We start from the raw sequence: 16,113 nt of genomic DNA, 5'->3' as shown, positions 1-16,113 counted from the left end.
TTGCCATGCTACACTCTCCCAGGATGGACGAAGGCTAGAATCTTCCCGGTAAGTGCACCTTGGGGTGCTTACACACATCATTAGAAATGGGCTAGTCCAGGTGCGAGAATTAGCCTGTAAGGGCTAGAGTTCATGGGCCAAGCAGTTCTTTAAATGAAAAAAAAAAAAGAAAGTCAAGGAGCAGGCAGGAGTGCTCATCTGTGGATGACAATGAAGACTGCCATGCGTTGCTGCTTTCTGGTTTGTTTAGATCTTTTTATGTGCGCATGTGCATGTGTGTGACTGTGAACACACACATGTATTTATATGTCTGCTGCTGGAACAGGTATGTTTGTGTGGTGTTCAATCCACAGACACAAAACTCATTGAGCCCTCATGCTCTTGATGAGCCAATGGGCACCACTATGGTGTGATGGCACAGGCTTGTTCATGCTTCATTCTATGCATGGACCCCTCCATGCTTATACAGCACAGATGGTGTCTAAATGGCACTCATGACACAGTAGAGTCCATGATCCTCTCCTGTTTGCATTGTAGTTCATGGTACCTGTATTAGGCAGATGGCTAGCTTTTCAATGAACTGCCAAACAGGAGCCCCAACATAGAACATAAGAAGAGTATCTATAGCTGGTCATGGTAGCACACACTTTTAATCCCAGCACTCGGGAGGCAGAGGCAGGCAAATCTCTGAGTTTAAGGCCAGCCTGGCCTACAAAGTGAATTCTGGGATGGGGGCTATTATACAGAGACCCTATCTCATAAAACAAAAGCAAACAAATGAAAAATAAAGAATAGTATCTGTGCCTGCTCAGTAACCTGAAACAGGATCAAGAGATGGCAATAATTGTTGACTGTCGATCAAGACATAAACAAGTTGGTGGTGGTTCACTCCACCTCAAAATCAGCATGGTGGTCTGTTCAGACAATCTTTTTTGTACACTGTATGAAGATGTAACTCTGTCCTTCCTTACCTGCCCAAGGTACCTTTTGATTAGTTTAATAAAGAGCTGAATGGTCAATAGACAGGTAGCAGAGCATAGGAGGGACTTCCAAGGAGAGAAAGGAACTCTGGGAAAGAATCTGACACACAGGAGATTCCTCAGCCAGAGGCAGAGGAGTTTGATCTATGGTACTGAGGAGAGGAGAGATAATGAACCACGTGGCAGACCATAGGATGATATAAATGAGTTAATTAGGAGCTAGTTTGCAACAAGCCTAAGCTAAAGCCAAGCTTTAATAATTGTTAAGAGTCTCCATGTCACTATTCAGGAGCTGGTGGTCCAAAGAAAGAGTTGTCATACTTGATGCCCATCATGGAGCACATTTATCCAGGCATAGTGCCCGAAAAAGCTGAGAGAAGCTCCAGACAAGGAGCTGGATGTGGCTCCCTAGCAACAGCAGTTCCTCAGACAGGCTCTGTGCTGGTGATAAACAGAAGCACGGCTCCTTTAAGAGCAACCAAGCACTTGAGTGGGTCCTGGTGTGCTCCCTACTACCTGAGTGAAAGCTAGGTGGAAATGCCTGCCCAGCATGGGCCCAGCAACTTCCCAGGCCAGTGTCACAGGCATAAGGCTCAACTCTCACAGAAGGGCAAGCAATTGCTGCAGACCAGAACCAGTAGGGTATCCTGCTAGAAAGACACAAGGGGGAGGTGGAGCCAGCTGCCAGTGCCATGTGCCAAGTGGAGCCACAGAAGGAGCCTGCAGATGTGTGGATGGCAAAAGAAACACTTCCCGGGACCATGGCGCACATGCCCCATTCTCCCAGGCAAGCTTGTGACTGCTTGGTGTATGCAACCACCCATTCCTGTTGGGTAGGTTGTGGTAAGTGGCCTAGTCCTTTAAGGCTTGGCTCACATGGTCAGAGAATGGCTTCGGGCATGCAGAAGGCCAGGTTCAAAGCAAGAAAACCTCTGAAGAGATGCAGTAAGAATGCATGAAAATGTGCTTAGGGGTTGAAGAAAAAAATGGGTATAGACAGTCATAGAAAAAATATTTGAAAATAATAAATTCTTAAAGAGAAAATAAAGCAATATAAATAGAATAAGCCACATAAGGAAGGGAAATACCATAACAGGGCATTTGAACCCTAATAGTTCTACATTAAATGCTTTAAAATCAGAAACAGAACATGAAAAGATATGGGACTTAACTGAGATTGGCACAATACTGATTATGATTACTATCATTCTGGTATTTCATATATTATTCTAATAGCCACAGTGGCTTTCTGTGCCCTCTCAAAGGAAAAAAAAAGCTTTATAAATACAGGAAAAAGAAAAATGTAAAATGTGGATTGATAAAAGACATGCCTTAGAAGAAAAATTAGACTTATAAATAACAATGAGAAAGATACTAAAACACAGGCAGGAGGATGAAGAGAAGAGCCACCACATCACCATATAATGAAATATAACAAGGTCAGCCAAAAGTTGTTAGAAAACCAACGTCAGCTTATTTGGTTACTATATGACAAGGGTTACAGGCACTAGAACAGACATTCCAAGAGCGGCTGGAGGCTCAACATATAAAAGAGTTCACCAGCCCTTGGAATTCTAATATATTTGTCATTAAAAAGAAATCTAGGAAATGGAGGATGTTAGCAGATGTGAGAGCAATCAATAAATTCATTCAGCTAATAGGTTCCTTACAACCAGAATCCCACTAACTTCTTTATTACATAAGCCATAGCCTATATAGTAATTGATTTGAAAGATTGCTTTTTCATGATCCCTTTGCATGAGCAAGATAGAGAGAAATTTGATTTCACAATGCGTACTTATAATAATTCTCAACCTGTTCAAGGTACCAGCATGGGGTCATGCCACAGAAAATGTTAAACGGTCCTACCTTATGTCAATATTTTGTACAAAATCATTAGAAATAATTCATAAATCGTTTCCTTAATCTATAATTTATCATTATATGGATGATAAATTACTGGCTGATTCAGATACAGATACCTTAGGAAAAAATATTTGATGAAGTAAAGAGAATTTTGCCTTGTTAGGGATTACAATGTGTTCCTGAAAAAAATACAAAGAGGAGATTCTTTCAATTACCAAGGACATAAGATAGCCTTACTGAAAATTTGACCACAGAAGGTACAAATCAGGAGAGATCAATTACAAACTCCTAATGATTTCAAAAATTGATGGGAGTTATTAATTGGCTAATGCCCACAATTAGGTAAACAACCCAAGAGCTAAGCAATTTATTTCAAGTCTTACAAGGTGACAAGGACTTAAATAGTCCAAAAAAGTTATCAGCCGAGGCTTATAGAGAATTGACTCTGGTAGAAAAGAGGTTCTGGGATCCACACGTGGACTGCCTGAATCCAAAGCTTGATTCTGTCTTAGTTATTTTGCCTTCTACTCACTCTCCCACAGGAATTCTTATGCACAGAGAAGATAGTGCCTTAGAATGGATATTTTTACCATACAAACCGAGTAAAAAATTAAAGAGCTATGTAGAAAAGGTTTCTGAATTGATTCGGAAAGCAAAAACGAGACTTCATCAACTAGCAGGAATAGACCCAGCAGAAATTGTGGTACCTTTTACTAATGTTGAAATGTCCTCATTATGGGAAGAAAATAAACATTGGCAAAAAGCTCTCAATAATTTCTTTAGAGAGATTCACAGCAAAAATTCCGCAAAGTAAGAGACTTCAGGTGCCTTTGGCTGATGAGCTGCAGCAGCTCCACTCCCTTCATAGACTTCCTAAACAGGGGAGTGTGTGACGCAGGCTGCCACCCTTGCGCTAGTAAACTATTCAGCTTTGGGGGTGCTTACACTCCCATACATGTTCTTGCATCTTATATCTACTGAAACTAAGTGCATGTTCAAACAGGCTCACTGTAGAAGCATGTTCCTGTCCTGGGTATAGCCATGCTGAGGGAAGCACAGGGCAGGGATGGCAGACAGGAGTCATGGGAGCCCATCCTGTTAGATCACTTATTGCGTACATAGTGTATTCTATTTTTCCTGTTTGCTCTCATTAGTTTCTGGATGCTTGATCTTCTAAGATGTCCCACCTGAGGTCTTCTGTCTCAGGAGCAGATGGACTTAAACTATTGCTGGAGGAAGAGCAGAGGAAATTGGAGCCCTCTCCATAACACTTGTGTTCTGTCTCACAGCCTCCAAGCTCCTACCTGGATCCTGGGTGTTTGGGGCTCTTGGAGGCAGGTCAGGATCTCCTCTCACTTGCTGCTGTCCTGCACTTGGATGTCAGTTGAAAGCCCACCTCCTCTGAAGGGACCGGCATTGTCCATGCCAGGAACAGTCTGTAAGTGATAAAATGCCTGGCTGAAGAAAACCGCAAGTCCCCTCAGACTAGACTGTCTTTCTGTCATTATTCAACCGACAGGACTGTTTGTTGAGACAAGCCGTTTCTCAAGATATCCCATTTTGCCTGAACAAAAGAGTTCTCAGTCAAGAAGGTCATGAGGAGTCTTCCTTAAGACTGTCGTAGCCTGCATGCACCTGACATGGTCCTATCAACTTTTATTCCTATGTCTCCCACCCCACTCATGAGTCCTGACCAGCTCCCTCCTTTGTACAGACCTCCAATTCCTACAGGAGAGAGTCTGCCCTTGCTGTGTGCTCTAAGCCGCATCTCTTGAGGTCAGATCCTGACTCCTTCCTGACTTTTGCTTCTATATCCTACATTCTAAATCTAACACTTGGTGCCAAAACTTGGGAGAACTTCTGGGGCCACTGCCCATGGGTGGCTCATGGTCTTTCTTCTTAATTTGCCTTCCTGCCCTTGTCTACTTTTGAGATCTATTTCTTCAGGAGCACAGACATATTTGGTGATCTTAAAATAAAGGCCAAACAGTTACTAGCCTACTTGTGAGCTCTGATCTTTGTGGTCTCTACCTCTGTGAACAGGCCAAGTCCCATATACACAGTCTCTTTTGGCTTTACTGGAGCTCTGTGTAAACCCAGCTCATTTGCTTGGATGATGGCTGGACTGTCTTTCTACCTTCCTCTCATTTTCTCTACCCCTGCTTCTCTCACTCTTCCTCCCTATCATAATTGTCTGACCTCTAGTTCAGAGGTCATTTTCCATTTGACTGTATCACACATCCAACACAGCTAACAATCTGGACAAGGTAACTCATGAGACCTAAACCAGAGGTGCTCTGTTAGGACTGCAGGAGTCCGCTCATCTCATCTTGAGACTCACTTAGTTGACAGTTCTGGGAACTTTGCACAGGCTCCACAATCTCCTGACTTCTGGAAGGCGCAATTCACAAGTAGCCTCTCCTACTTTCCATGTCTGATTAATCCCTAAACTCAAAAGATGCCTCGGCTGTGGAATTTGACTCCCATTTTTTACCTTGGTCTCAAACCCACTGTGGGTTCCAAATTATCTGTACACTCTGTTCACCTTTGTGGGCTAACTGAAAGAATTCCAGTTAGGAGAACTGAGACTCAGGATGACTCTTTTGCCTCTCGATACAGGTTTGACCTCAATAAACACTGTATAATAATCATTGACCAGAATGTTGACCTTTTGATTTTAATATCTTAACTGATTTAACTTCATAAAACAGGAGGAAAATGGCCTAAGTTTCCCCCATGTNGGTCTAAGTTTCCCCCATGTAACTCCATCTACACCTTCTGATATTCTTATCTCCATGTCTTTTTTGTATCTTCATTCCTGTTCTTAGAAACCCAACTCACTAAACACTCTCTCTGATGTATTAACAGCCCCGCTACCAAAGCAGAGGTCACCATTCCTGAGAAACCACTCTTCTGCCCCTCCAAGAAGTAGAGTTGCTGTGAGTGACTGAGGAGCTGCAACAGCAGCCTCTGCTGCATCGTCATGCCTGGTACTTCTGCCTGCTCTCTCTGGGCACGCGCCTGAGATTAAACATTCTCTCCTCCTCAGACCACTTTGTTCCACACAGAACTGTTTTTGTTTCTGCACAATCTAACAATATGATTACTAAACATCTCTAAATTGAGTTTCTCTTTTACAATAAAAAGCACAAAAATACAATTGCAACAAACAATGTTTAAAATCTTTGTTTTTAAAAATATATCTTATATATGATTAAATAGATACAATCTGTCTATTTACATATGATTATGTTTTTGTATTACATCTTGTACTGTTTACTAAATTGACAGTAAATTCATTTCTAAAGCTATCATGTATCATGGTATTAAGAAATAAAAATGTTATAATGACGAAAAGATGGAAATTGTTTAAATATAGAAAGATTTGTGTATGAAGATAAAGCTTTTGGAAGCTATGAAGGTCTGAGTAAGTAATTTAAGATGCATAAAAGATAAGACTTAAGGATACTATATATGGTATTAAAATATCTTGACATCTATAAACAACAATCACAAAAACTGGCTAAAATCTAAGTCTTATCAAAGTTTATCTAAAGGTATCTAATGACAAGTAAAATATCAAATAGTAACTTAAAGCATGGGTGTAACTGGTCTTCTGGATGTTAGGAACCATCCTTGAAGGCTATTCTCATATGGTCAGAGGGACTAAAAGGGAAAATACTTCTCCCTTGCCCACAAGATTACTGAGATCCCAGGGGTCTGTGGCCATCTCCAGAAATGTTCTGTAACTGTGAAAATCACCTGTTCTCTTGTTCAGGGAGGCCACGGAGACCCCTAATGAATTTAACAGAGTCCGGTTTACAAAGAGGGTCAGCAGAGAGGGAATGATCACTTCCGTGCTTCCAGGGAAGCCAAAGCCAGGGTGGGAAAAGCCTCCGCTTATCCTCACACAGATGGACAACTGATGAAGAACAGTTCAAGGAGCCAGAGGTTCCTCAAAAGCCACAGGAGCCCTTGAGGACTGGATCTTCATTTGGCCTTAATGGTACAAAACTTAAAATTAATTTTGGCTACCTGGATAGTCTTGAGCACCCAGTGGGAAATATAACCAAAACTAAAATTATGTTTCTTTACCAATTCAAGGGACCGCAGTTCTGGGACATTGTACTTGGCCATATAAAATGTTATGTGGACAACTATTCCCCACTAGTGATTCTCTTACACTTACACACACTAGAGCTCAGATACACGACAAGACCTTGGCTTCCATCAGCAACTACAGTAGCCACCCATAGCTAAAACAAAAGCAAAAGCAGACCAACCAACAAAAACCAGGTCTGTCTTCTTAAAGAAGGCCAACTCTAAAAGCTGTTCTCACCAACTAGAGAGCACCAGCTCTTTCCAGAAGCATCCTTCTCACAGCTGCAGTAGGTCCTTCTGCACCTTCACTCCCCTGCTCCCTATTAAAGAAGACTGCCTCATCCTCTGCCATCAAACCCACAGGTTTGGAAAATTAACCCGAATGTCCAAGCAGGATCCTGGGAACGTTCCTAGGCGATCCCATAAAAATGTCTTAATAAGATTCCACTTCTCTTGTAATCTCTGGTTACATGCAAAGTCCTTTACCTTTTTAGCTCCATGTGTTCAGGCATTCTAGGTCCTTTACACTTTAATGTAAATTTTAGGGCTAGTGTGCCAAATTTCCCTCCCCCAAGAATCTGCTGGGATTCTGAGCAAGGGCTACACTGAATTCACAGATGCCTCTGGAGGATGGCTGTCCTCACCCAGCACCCACTGACCACAGCTTCCCTTCCTCTCCTCAGTGCTTCACTTCCAAATAGTTCACCCTTTTGTGAATGAAACTGTAGAACTAGATTAGTTTCCTTTTCACATTTGTTGGTTTATGGAAATACAGTTTTGGTGGAAATATTATTTCCTATAAACATAAAATTGTTTATTAGTTCTAGTATGTTCTGTTTTGTTTGACAGATTCACTGTTGTTTTCTACATAGAGAATCATGTCTTCTGGAACTGTCGGTTCTGGGTACATTCCAGTCTGATGACTAATTCCTCCTTCCTTTCCTTTCTTCTATCCTCCAGTTCCCTGCCTTTTTCATATGAAAACCACATATTTATAGTTTCCTGTGTACAGTGTGTGTGTGTGTGTGTGTGTGTGTGGTGCGTGCCTGTAGGTGCATGTCTGTGTGTGTATGCATGGTGTGTATATGAAGGTTTGTCTGCATGTGTGTATATGTAGGGGTAAAGGTCATTCGGTGTCATTCTTTGGGTGTCAATCATCTTGACTTTATTCAAACACACTATGTGTGTACATGTGTGGGAGTGTGTGCACTGTGTGTGCCCGTGGAGTCATAAGATAACTTGTGAGAGTCGGCTCTCTTTCCACCACATGGTACTGGGAATTGAACTCAGATAGGCAGGATGGGTGCCAAGCACCTTTACCTGCTAAGATAACTTACTGGCCCCACATTTAGAAAGATTTTTTTCTGAGTCAGGGTCTCACTGTATAGCACTGGCGGGCCTGGACTCTTCATGTAGAACAGGCTGGTCTAAAACTCCTGAGTTTGGAGATTAAGTGTGTGCTACCTGCCTGGCCTTAAGTGCTGTATAGAGTCAATGGCAAACTCCTCAAAACATTTAGGGAAGAAACTACCAGTTCCCCACGTTTTCATTTGGATGGTGTCAGAGACTGACCCCAGCACAGCCTCCGGCCCTCAATTCCCTGCAGTCACTTGAGGGTACGAGGCTGTGCAGCTGTCCTACCTAACCCCTTCTTTTAAAGCGGCAGTACCCAAATACCCAAACCAGGCAAAGAATAGAAACAACAAACCCACTTCTCTCACAAACACGACCCCAAAACTCCACAAAGTGTTGGTACATTTTCCAGATCCGTTTTGGGCAAATCTGCCACGCCATGACTCTAGAGGTGGAGGCAGGAGGATCAAGAGTTCAAGATTAGCCTGAGTGCCATAGTGAGATCCAGGTCAGTCTCGACACAGCAAGACAGGGACTCTGAAAAGTAGATGAAAAGTAAAAAGCAGACACTAAAGCACACCAATTTCAAATATAAAAAACAAAGCAATCATACACCTGCTGCTGTAGCTTTGGGGGGCAGTGTGCGGTAGCCAGGCTTCCCAGGCACTCTCCTGCCTTTACATTCTGGACAGATACTAAGCATCATAAAGACACATTTTACCACTAGCTATCAGTATCTTAATAATTCCTACATTTACTTTCTTTTGTCTATGCCACGGGTGTCTGTCTGTGTAGAGCACTGGTTCTCAACCTTCCCTATGCTGCGACCCTTCAATACTGTTTCTCTGTTGTGGTGAACACCCCCAACCATAAAATTATTTTCGTTGCTACTTCAAAACTGCAATTTTGCTACCGAGTGGTGTCTCAGTTTCTAAGGCCATCAGAAATATGTGGTTTTTGATGGCTGCGATCCACAGGTTGAGAACCGATGATCTACTGAGTAAAAAAAAAAAAAAAAAAAAAAAAATCCCCAAACAAAAAAGTTCCTTAAAAGTTTTTAGTGTAAGCACAATGATAAATAACCCCACGGTTTAAAAAAAATCACAACCTCAATCCTCTTCCTCCTCCATCAGACTGGCCCGCCGCAGTCTCGCTGGAGTACCTTAGTTCTTGTGTCTCTAGGCAGCAGAGGAAACTCACATGGGTTCAGGGCTCTTTGGACACCAAGGAAGCCTTCGGGGTGCCAGGAACTGAGTGAGCCTCGCTAAGCTCCGCAGTCAGTGGCAGCATCAAACTGGAGGGCGAGAAGGAACTGCAGCTCCGACGTCTGCAGTCGGTGATCACGTGACTCAGACTGTTGTCTGGGACGTTCAACTGTCTGCTCTCTAGAACCCTTTCACGTGATGCTACTACTGGCCCCGCCCCTGACACAGGCCCACCCCTTCACACGAGCCCCGCCTCTGGCATCCAGCCCCACCTCTTTTCCAGCGCGTCGTCCCGCCCACCAGCAGCCCCACCCCAAATCATCAAGAAAGCTCCTCCCTTAATGGACTGTGATATGAAAGATGAAACAAACCCTTCCCTTCCCTAGGCTGCTTTTGGTCAGTGTTTTGTGGCAGCAACAGAAAACCAAATCAATATATGTATCTGGTCTTTGCAGCAGTTGGGGAGCTGCTTTGGGGGTTTCTTGTTTGAAACTGTCTCAGTATGTATCCTGGATAGATGAGAACTACAGTTCTACAGTCTCAACCTACCAAGTGCTTGGATTCCACATGTGCACCACTGTGATGTATCTGTTTTTTTATTAATTAATTTCCCTTTTTCTTGAATTCATACATATATACAGTGAAATAGGATTATGTCTACTTCTATTTCTTCCCTCCAGGTTCAACTCCATGTTCTCTAGTAGGCGGAAAAATGACACTGTTTTTTTTTTTTTGAAAAAAAAAACTTTATTGTGCATGGTTTATTTAGCAAGTGAAAATCACATTAGTGACAATTCATAAAAATAAAAGCAATAAGAAAAAAGCGATCCAGACACCTCCCAGAGTTCCCAGTTTTGCAATCCATTTCCCGCATGAAATGTTAACACTCAGCCCTGCCCCATTTAGTAGCTGAAGCAAGGGAAGTTTCCAATCACTAAAGTTTACCTCCCTCCAGGGACCACAGTGCCCATAGCATGAGCATGCTTCTCTGAGCTCTCTGCGACACTGAAAATGGTGTGTAAAATGTTCAACAGCTTACCTCAGGAACATGAGGGATGTGTGTGGGGTGCTTACTCCAAAGCTTCAGAAGGGTCCCCAAACTGAGAGGCATCTTGGGGTCAGGTGACTATTGCTGAGGAATGGGACAATGAGCGGTTAGGTAGAGGGGAGGGAGTCCAGGTCCTGAGGGAAGGGGCAAGTGCTTCCGTGTCATTGCTGCAGAGGAGGGCAAATCTCTGGAGCTAAGTGAAGTCAGAATCAAGAGACCCTGTTGGCCACCTTTCCTAGACGACACGTTAGCATATTCCAGTGTAGTGTGGCTGGCCTGGTGACATGAGCATGTCTGGAAGGGTTTCTATGAGATCTCTGGACTCTGAAGCTCATGCGCTATGCTTGTGTGCTGCAGGTGTTATTGCATGAAGCTCATGCACTGTCACTGCATGCTGTAGGTGTTATTGCGATGGCATTTCTGTGTTGGTCAGAAGTCTCTCTGGGTTCATCTCTGACGTGACAAATCTTCTATCACACTGCCAACCCAGTATAGTGCCTTGACTGATTTTGTCTCTGGTTTGATGATGCTAAGTCATTAGTTTAGTTCCTGGGGCTCCAAGAGAGGAACAGTTGGTTGTGCCCTTGTTTCGTGATTACTTTATGCCTTAGCAACACTTGTCTCACTGCTGTTGAAGGTTCTGTTTCCAAATCTCACAAATCACCTCCTGACTGCTGTCTACCTGATACAATCCCTCATGAGCTCAGGGAACACCGCAGAAGAGGAGGTGTGTGAGATAGTAAGAGCCTATAATAAAGGGTGGAATATGTAGATTCAGGTTATGACTGCAGCCATATTGATTCCAAAACGTTATTGTGTATTAAAGAATAATCTTCTTAGCCAGAGTTTTCTGTATATTGTCTTGCAAAATACAAGTAGATCCTTCAGAGGGGTCTGTGGAATTCGATGATGGGACCCTTGCTCCAGGAGCAATCTGACTCTGGTGTTAAGATAAACTAAATCTCAGTGATCGAGACCCTTTGACCCTAACTCATATATGCTTCTTCTGACCCAAACAGTGAGCAACCAGCTGCCTCTTAGGCCCACACTTCTGTAAATCTTTCAGTAAACTGCATCTTGTACAACACTAGATCTGTCTGCTTTTTATTCTTCCATCAATCCTCAGCAAACACAAGTACACACCACACTCACAAACCTGTCAGTGTAACAGCTGGATAAACAGTACAATGGGGCACTCCCTGGGATGGAGTCCTAAGGGCAGTTTCAGAAGGCGGGTGTTGCTGTGACAAAGGGGATGCTCTATCAGGAACTTACCAAGGCCAGCTGGCCTGGGTCAGAAAGAGCATAGGATAAAACCGGACTTGCTGAACATAGCGGACAATGAGGACTACTGAGAACTCAAGAACAATGGCAATGGGTTTTTGATCCTACTGCACGTACTGGCTTCGGGGGAGCCTAGGCAGTTTGGATGCTCACCTTACTAGACCTGGATGGAGGTGGGTGGTCCTTGGACTTCCCACAGGTCAGGGAACCCTGATTGCTTTTAGATGAGGGAGGGGAACTTGATCGGGGGAGGGAGAGGGAAATGGGAGGCAGTGGCGGGGAGGAGGCAGAAATCTTAAAGAAAGAAAGAAAGAAAGAAAGGAAGGAAGGAAGGAAGGAAGGAAGGAAGGAAGGAAGGAAGGAAGGAAGGAAGGAAAAAGAAGAAGGCGGGTGTTGGAAAATGTGCTGTTTGAATCGCTGTGAAGGGATGGGATGAGGGAAACTGAATGGGAAGTTTCTGACACCAAGTGTGGAGAAGAAAGGCTGGGCCTGGGGGTAAACTGAGGCAGCAGGGCACTGTCTGAACAGCACACATGTGGATTTAGTCTGCTCATATGCAGCTTCACTCATGGGGGTGGAGTTTGGCTTTTATCTCATGTCTTCTGCAGATGAAGCCACAGGTGACCAAAGGTGACCATCACATGATGTTCCAACCATTCTCGCATCTGTTAACTGAGAATGGACGGTACATTTCAAAACAGGAACAAGACGGACGGTGTCTACTAGTCTACTATCGACACAAGAGTGCACGCTCCCAACGTGGGCAGAGTTGATAGTTTATAGTTCTAAAGTGCAGAGCACTGATAGCCTGTCTCTCATACTGCCCAGGAATGTACTCTCGCACACAGAGACTGGTTCTTCATTCTTCACACATGGTTGTGAAGTTAGAAAACGTAAGCAAAGGAGTTATCTAAATTGGCTGCATGTATTTTTATTTCCCAGCCAGCACATGTGCCATCGCCTGAAATACAAATAAGGCAAAAGTGAAGCCCTAAAATAACGCTCCTATTTCATTTTAATGCTTTTTGGTCCCTGTTCCTAGTTAGTTTATCTGCTCATATCCAATGCCTGTACACACATAGGTCAGTTACCCGAGTGAAAAGATAACTTATATGCAATGACAGTAGCTCTGTTCTGTATTTGTATTTCAACTTTTATTATTATTTTTGCAGTTTGGGGGAAAGAAGCCTGAACCAGTGGATGCCAGACAAGGACTAACCCACTGAACATCTCCAAACCTTAAATTTTTTGTTACAAATGGATTGAGAACCCCAAAACATCCAATAAACACCCAGCGAGCTAGCTATACAGTTTCATTACTGTTGCCTAAACTCTTGGCTCCAGCCACAGAATTACCATTTCTGTTTACAGGGTTGTTTTTCATATGTACCTTGCAAAGTCACTCTCTTCTGGTTTGGCAAGAGCCCATTAAAGCATGTCTCTAATAAGAAATATAATCCTTCAGCCATTTAAAGTTTTTACTTAATTTTTTATTTCTGTTTATGTGTATGTCTTTGTCTGTATGCTCTCTGTATGTGTGTGTGTGTGTGTGAGAGAGAGAGAGAGAGAGAGGAAGAGGGAGAGGGAGAGGGAGAGGGAGAGGGAGAGGGAGAGGGAGAGGGAGAGGGAGAGGGAGAGGGAGAGGGAGAGGGAGAGGGAGGGAAAGGGAGAGAGACCACAGAAGCCAGAAGAGGGTGTTCCTGGTAGTTGTGAGCCACCTGATGTGGGTACTAGGAATTGAACCTGCATCCTCTCAAGAGCAGCAGTGCTCTTAACCACAGAGCCACCTACCTAGCCCTGTAACAGCGATTTAATACATGCTTTTAGCTACAAGTTGAGACAGTGTGGGCTGCACAAATTTTACTTTTTTTAGAGGAGGTGACAGCAAAAGGATCTGGAATTCAAGACCAGCCATATATATATATTCAAGGGCCACTAGGCTAGCTGAGACCCTGTTTCAAAAAGCCAATCAAGCAAACATGCAAAGATTAACAACAAAATACCATCCTCAAATACAAGAGTGTCTTTAGGAGACTCTGTCATAGTTATAAAATTAGAGATACTGTTTCCAAACAACAAGAGTGCAAACTGAGTCAGGCATGACCTTGGCTTCCTGTATTTTGTTTCAAAGGCCCCCCCCCAGGGAATAGTTTGTGGGGTCCTGAGGATTTAGCACACTTGGTAGAGTACTTGCCTAGCATGCACAAGGTTCAGTCCCTGGGTTCAGTCTCTGACATTGCTTAAAACAAAGGTGTGGTATACACTTGTGATCTTGGCAATTACGGGGTGAATTAATTTGGAACCAGCAGGGGAACTCTAGCCTCCTTTTTCATATCTCTGGGATCTATGTGTGTGGTCTAATGTCTATAAGTAGCTTAGAGATTTCAGTAATTATGGATGTTTGGAATGGAAGGCAACAGAAAAACACAAAGTGTAGCAAACCTTTTAGCAGGAAAGTGTTTGTAGTCCAGAGTTCAGCTCAGCTTTTCTGCCCATGAGCAAATAGGAGATTTTGTTAGTGTGAGTCACCATTATAAACCCAGTGGTGAGGAGAGTAGTTCTTGTGAGCAGTCTTCTGCAGAAAGACCTCACGCCAATCAACAAGTGGTCATTACCACAGGGCTACCCTGAGTCACAACCCTAGAAATTACTTTTACACACAACACTGCTGTCATGATAATGCACAGCCACAAACACAGCCTCCAAGATGTGTATTTGCATAAATCTTAAATGTTGAGAACTCCTATCGATCACTAGGCAGGAGAGAAGAAAAGATCAGTGGAAAAGGTTAGTAAATAAAAAATAGGCTTACCTTTAAAATGCTCAGTCCCCACCCCCATGTCAAAACCAGTGATCTACCCACAAAACATATGCATTTGGATTTTATTTTCCAATAAAGAGTAAAATTTTTGCAGGCCGCACTATCTCAACTTGTAGCTAAAAGCATGTATTAAATGGCTGTTACTGGGCTAGGTAGGTGGCTCTGTGGTTAAGAGCACTGCTGCTCTTGAGAGGATGCAGGTTCAATTCCTAGTACCCACATCAGGTGGCTCAGACTACCAGGAACACCCTCTTCTGGCTTCTGTGGTCTCTCCCTCTCTCCACCCCCCTTTCTCTCTAACACACACACACACACATATACAAAGCATACATACAAAGATATACACATAAATATAAATAAAAAATTAACAAGTAAAAACTTTAAATGGCTGTTATAACCTGATATTCAAATGTGGCCATGAAATTAAGGATTATATTTCTTATTAGAGCCATGTCATTATGGGTATGTCCTGCCACAGATGACTCTGAGAGTGGTTTTTTAAATTTTTTAAACAATCCTTTCTCATTTTACATACCAATCCCAGTTCCCACTCCCTACCCTTCTTCCTTTTTTTTTTTTTTTAACATACACGTATCTTGTTAAATATTCACCCCAAGTATTACTCCACAAAAACTAGTTAATGGTTACCATTTCATCTCATTCCACAGAGAGGGAAAAACACTCTCAGTCCACTCTGGCCTTTAAGGAATGTATCCAAATGCTTCTTTAATAGTCTGGGGAGAAAAAGAAAGTTATAACAGTGCTTGCTTTAACAAGTCCAATGCACAGGAGAAGGGAATAGAATTAATGACACTAAGAACTTCCCAAGCTCCCAACAATGTAACAAGAAGATAATGTAAATTATTACAACCTCCAGTTTAAACTTAAAACAGGGCAGCTAAGGAACTTATTTTGCTGCATACATACATACCATGACCAAAGTATGGGTGGTTTTAAAAAAGAAAATGCAGGGCTGGAGAGATGGCTCAGAGGTTAAGAGCATTGCCTGCTCTTCCAAAGGTCCTGAGTTCAATTCCCAGCAACCACATGGTGGCTCACAACCATCTGTAATGAAATCTGGTGCCCTCTTCTGGCCTGCAGGCATACAAGCAGACAGAATAGTATATACATAATAAATAAATAAATAAATAAATAAATAAATTTAAAAAAAAATAAAAAAAATAAAAAAGAAAATGCATTTCATAAATCTAAAATGTCATCGTCTGTAAGTCATATCATTATACAATGAAAGAAAACACACACTGTTAATTTAAAGTATGGCTGGCTATAGATACTTTCTGATATCTGAGAGGCTGCATAATATGAGATGATTACAATAAAAATAAATCCAAAATTGTATTTGAATATTACTTTTAAAGTCAGCCGCTGTAACATGAGGGCCAGGCTTGTTGGGGTTTCTGTCCTGCCTGGTCCCCCAGCCATTTAGTCCCAGAG

At 42.7% G+C, this 16,113-nt stretch overlaps 2 long non-coding RNA genes across 8 annotated transcripts in view; both read right to left on the bottom strand.

Moving 5' to 3' along the window:
- The window catches only part of LOC126502704 (uncharacterized), a 17,749-nt gene extending 8,096 nt beyond the window's left edge, over positions 1-9,653 (bottom strand). For 3 of the 4 annotated variants that reach the window (XR_007592018.1, XR_007592020.1, XR_007592021.1), the window contains exons 1-2: positions 9,501-9,653; positions 4,151-4,282 (exon numbers count right to left, since the gene is read on the bottom strand). This is a non-coding gene — a long non-coding RNA (uncharacterized lncRNA). Of the gene's footprint in view, positions 1-4,150; positions 4,283-9,408 lie in introns of all 4 variants that reach the window. The other variant, XR_007592019.1, reaches the window with a different exon arrangement.
- A 609-nt stretch (positions 9,654-10,262) lies between these two features.
- The window catches only part of LOC126503010 (uncharacterized), a 9,088-nt gene continuing 3,237 nt past the window's right edge, over positions 10,263-16,113 (bottom strand). For 3 of the 4 annotated variants that reach the window (XR_007592132.1, XR_007592131.1, XR_007592130.1), the window contains exon 3: positions 14,950-15,392. This is a non-coding gene — a long non-coding RNA (uncharacterized lncRNA). Of the gene's footprint in view, positions 12,510-14,949; positions 15,393-16,113 lie in introns of those variants that run through there. The other variant, XR_007592133.1, reaches the window with a different exon arrangement.

Source organism: Alexandromys fortis, unplaced genomic scaffold (assembly GCF_014885135.2).
Source record: "Alexandromys fortis isolate MF-2015 unplaced genomic scaffold, M_Fortis_MF-2015_v1.1 scaffold_1, whole genome shotgun sequence".
In the NCBI taxonomy this organism is placed as follows: Eukaryota; Metazoa; Chordata; class Mammalia; order Rodentia; family Cricetidae; genus Alexandromys; species Alexandromys fortis.
The sequence above is the reverse complement of the archived record's forward strand: the minus strand, read 5'-3'. Positions and strand labels throughout refer to the sequence as shown.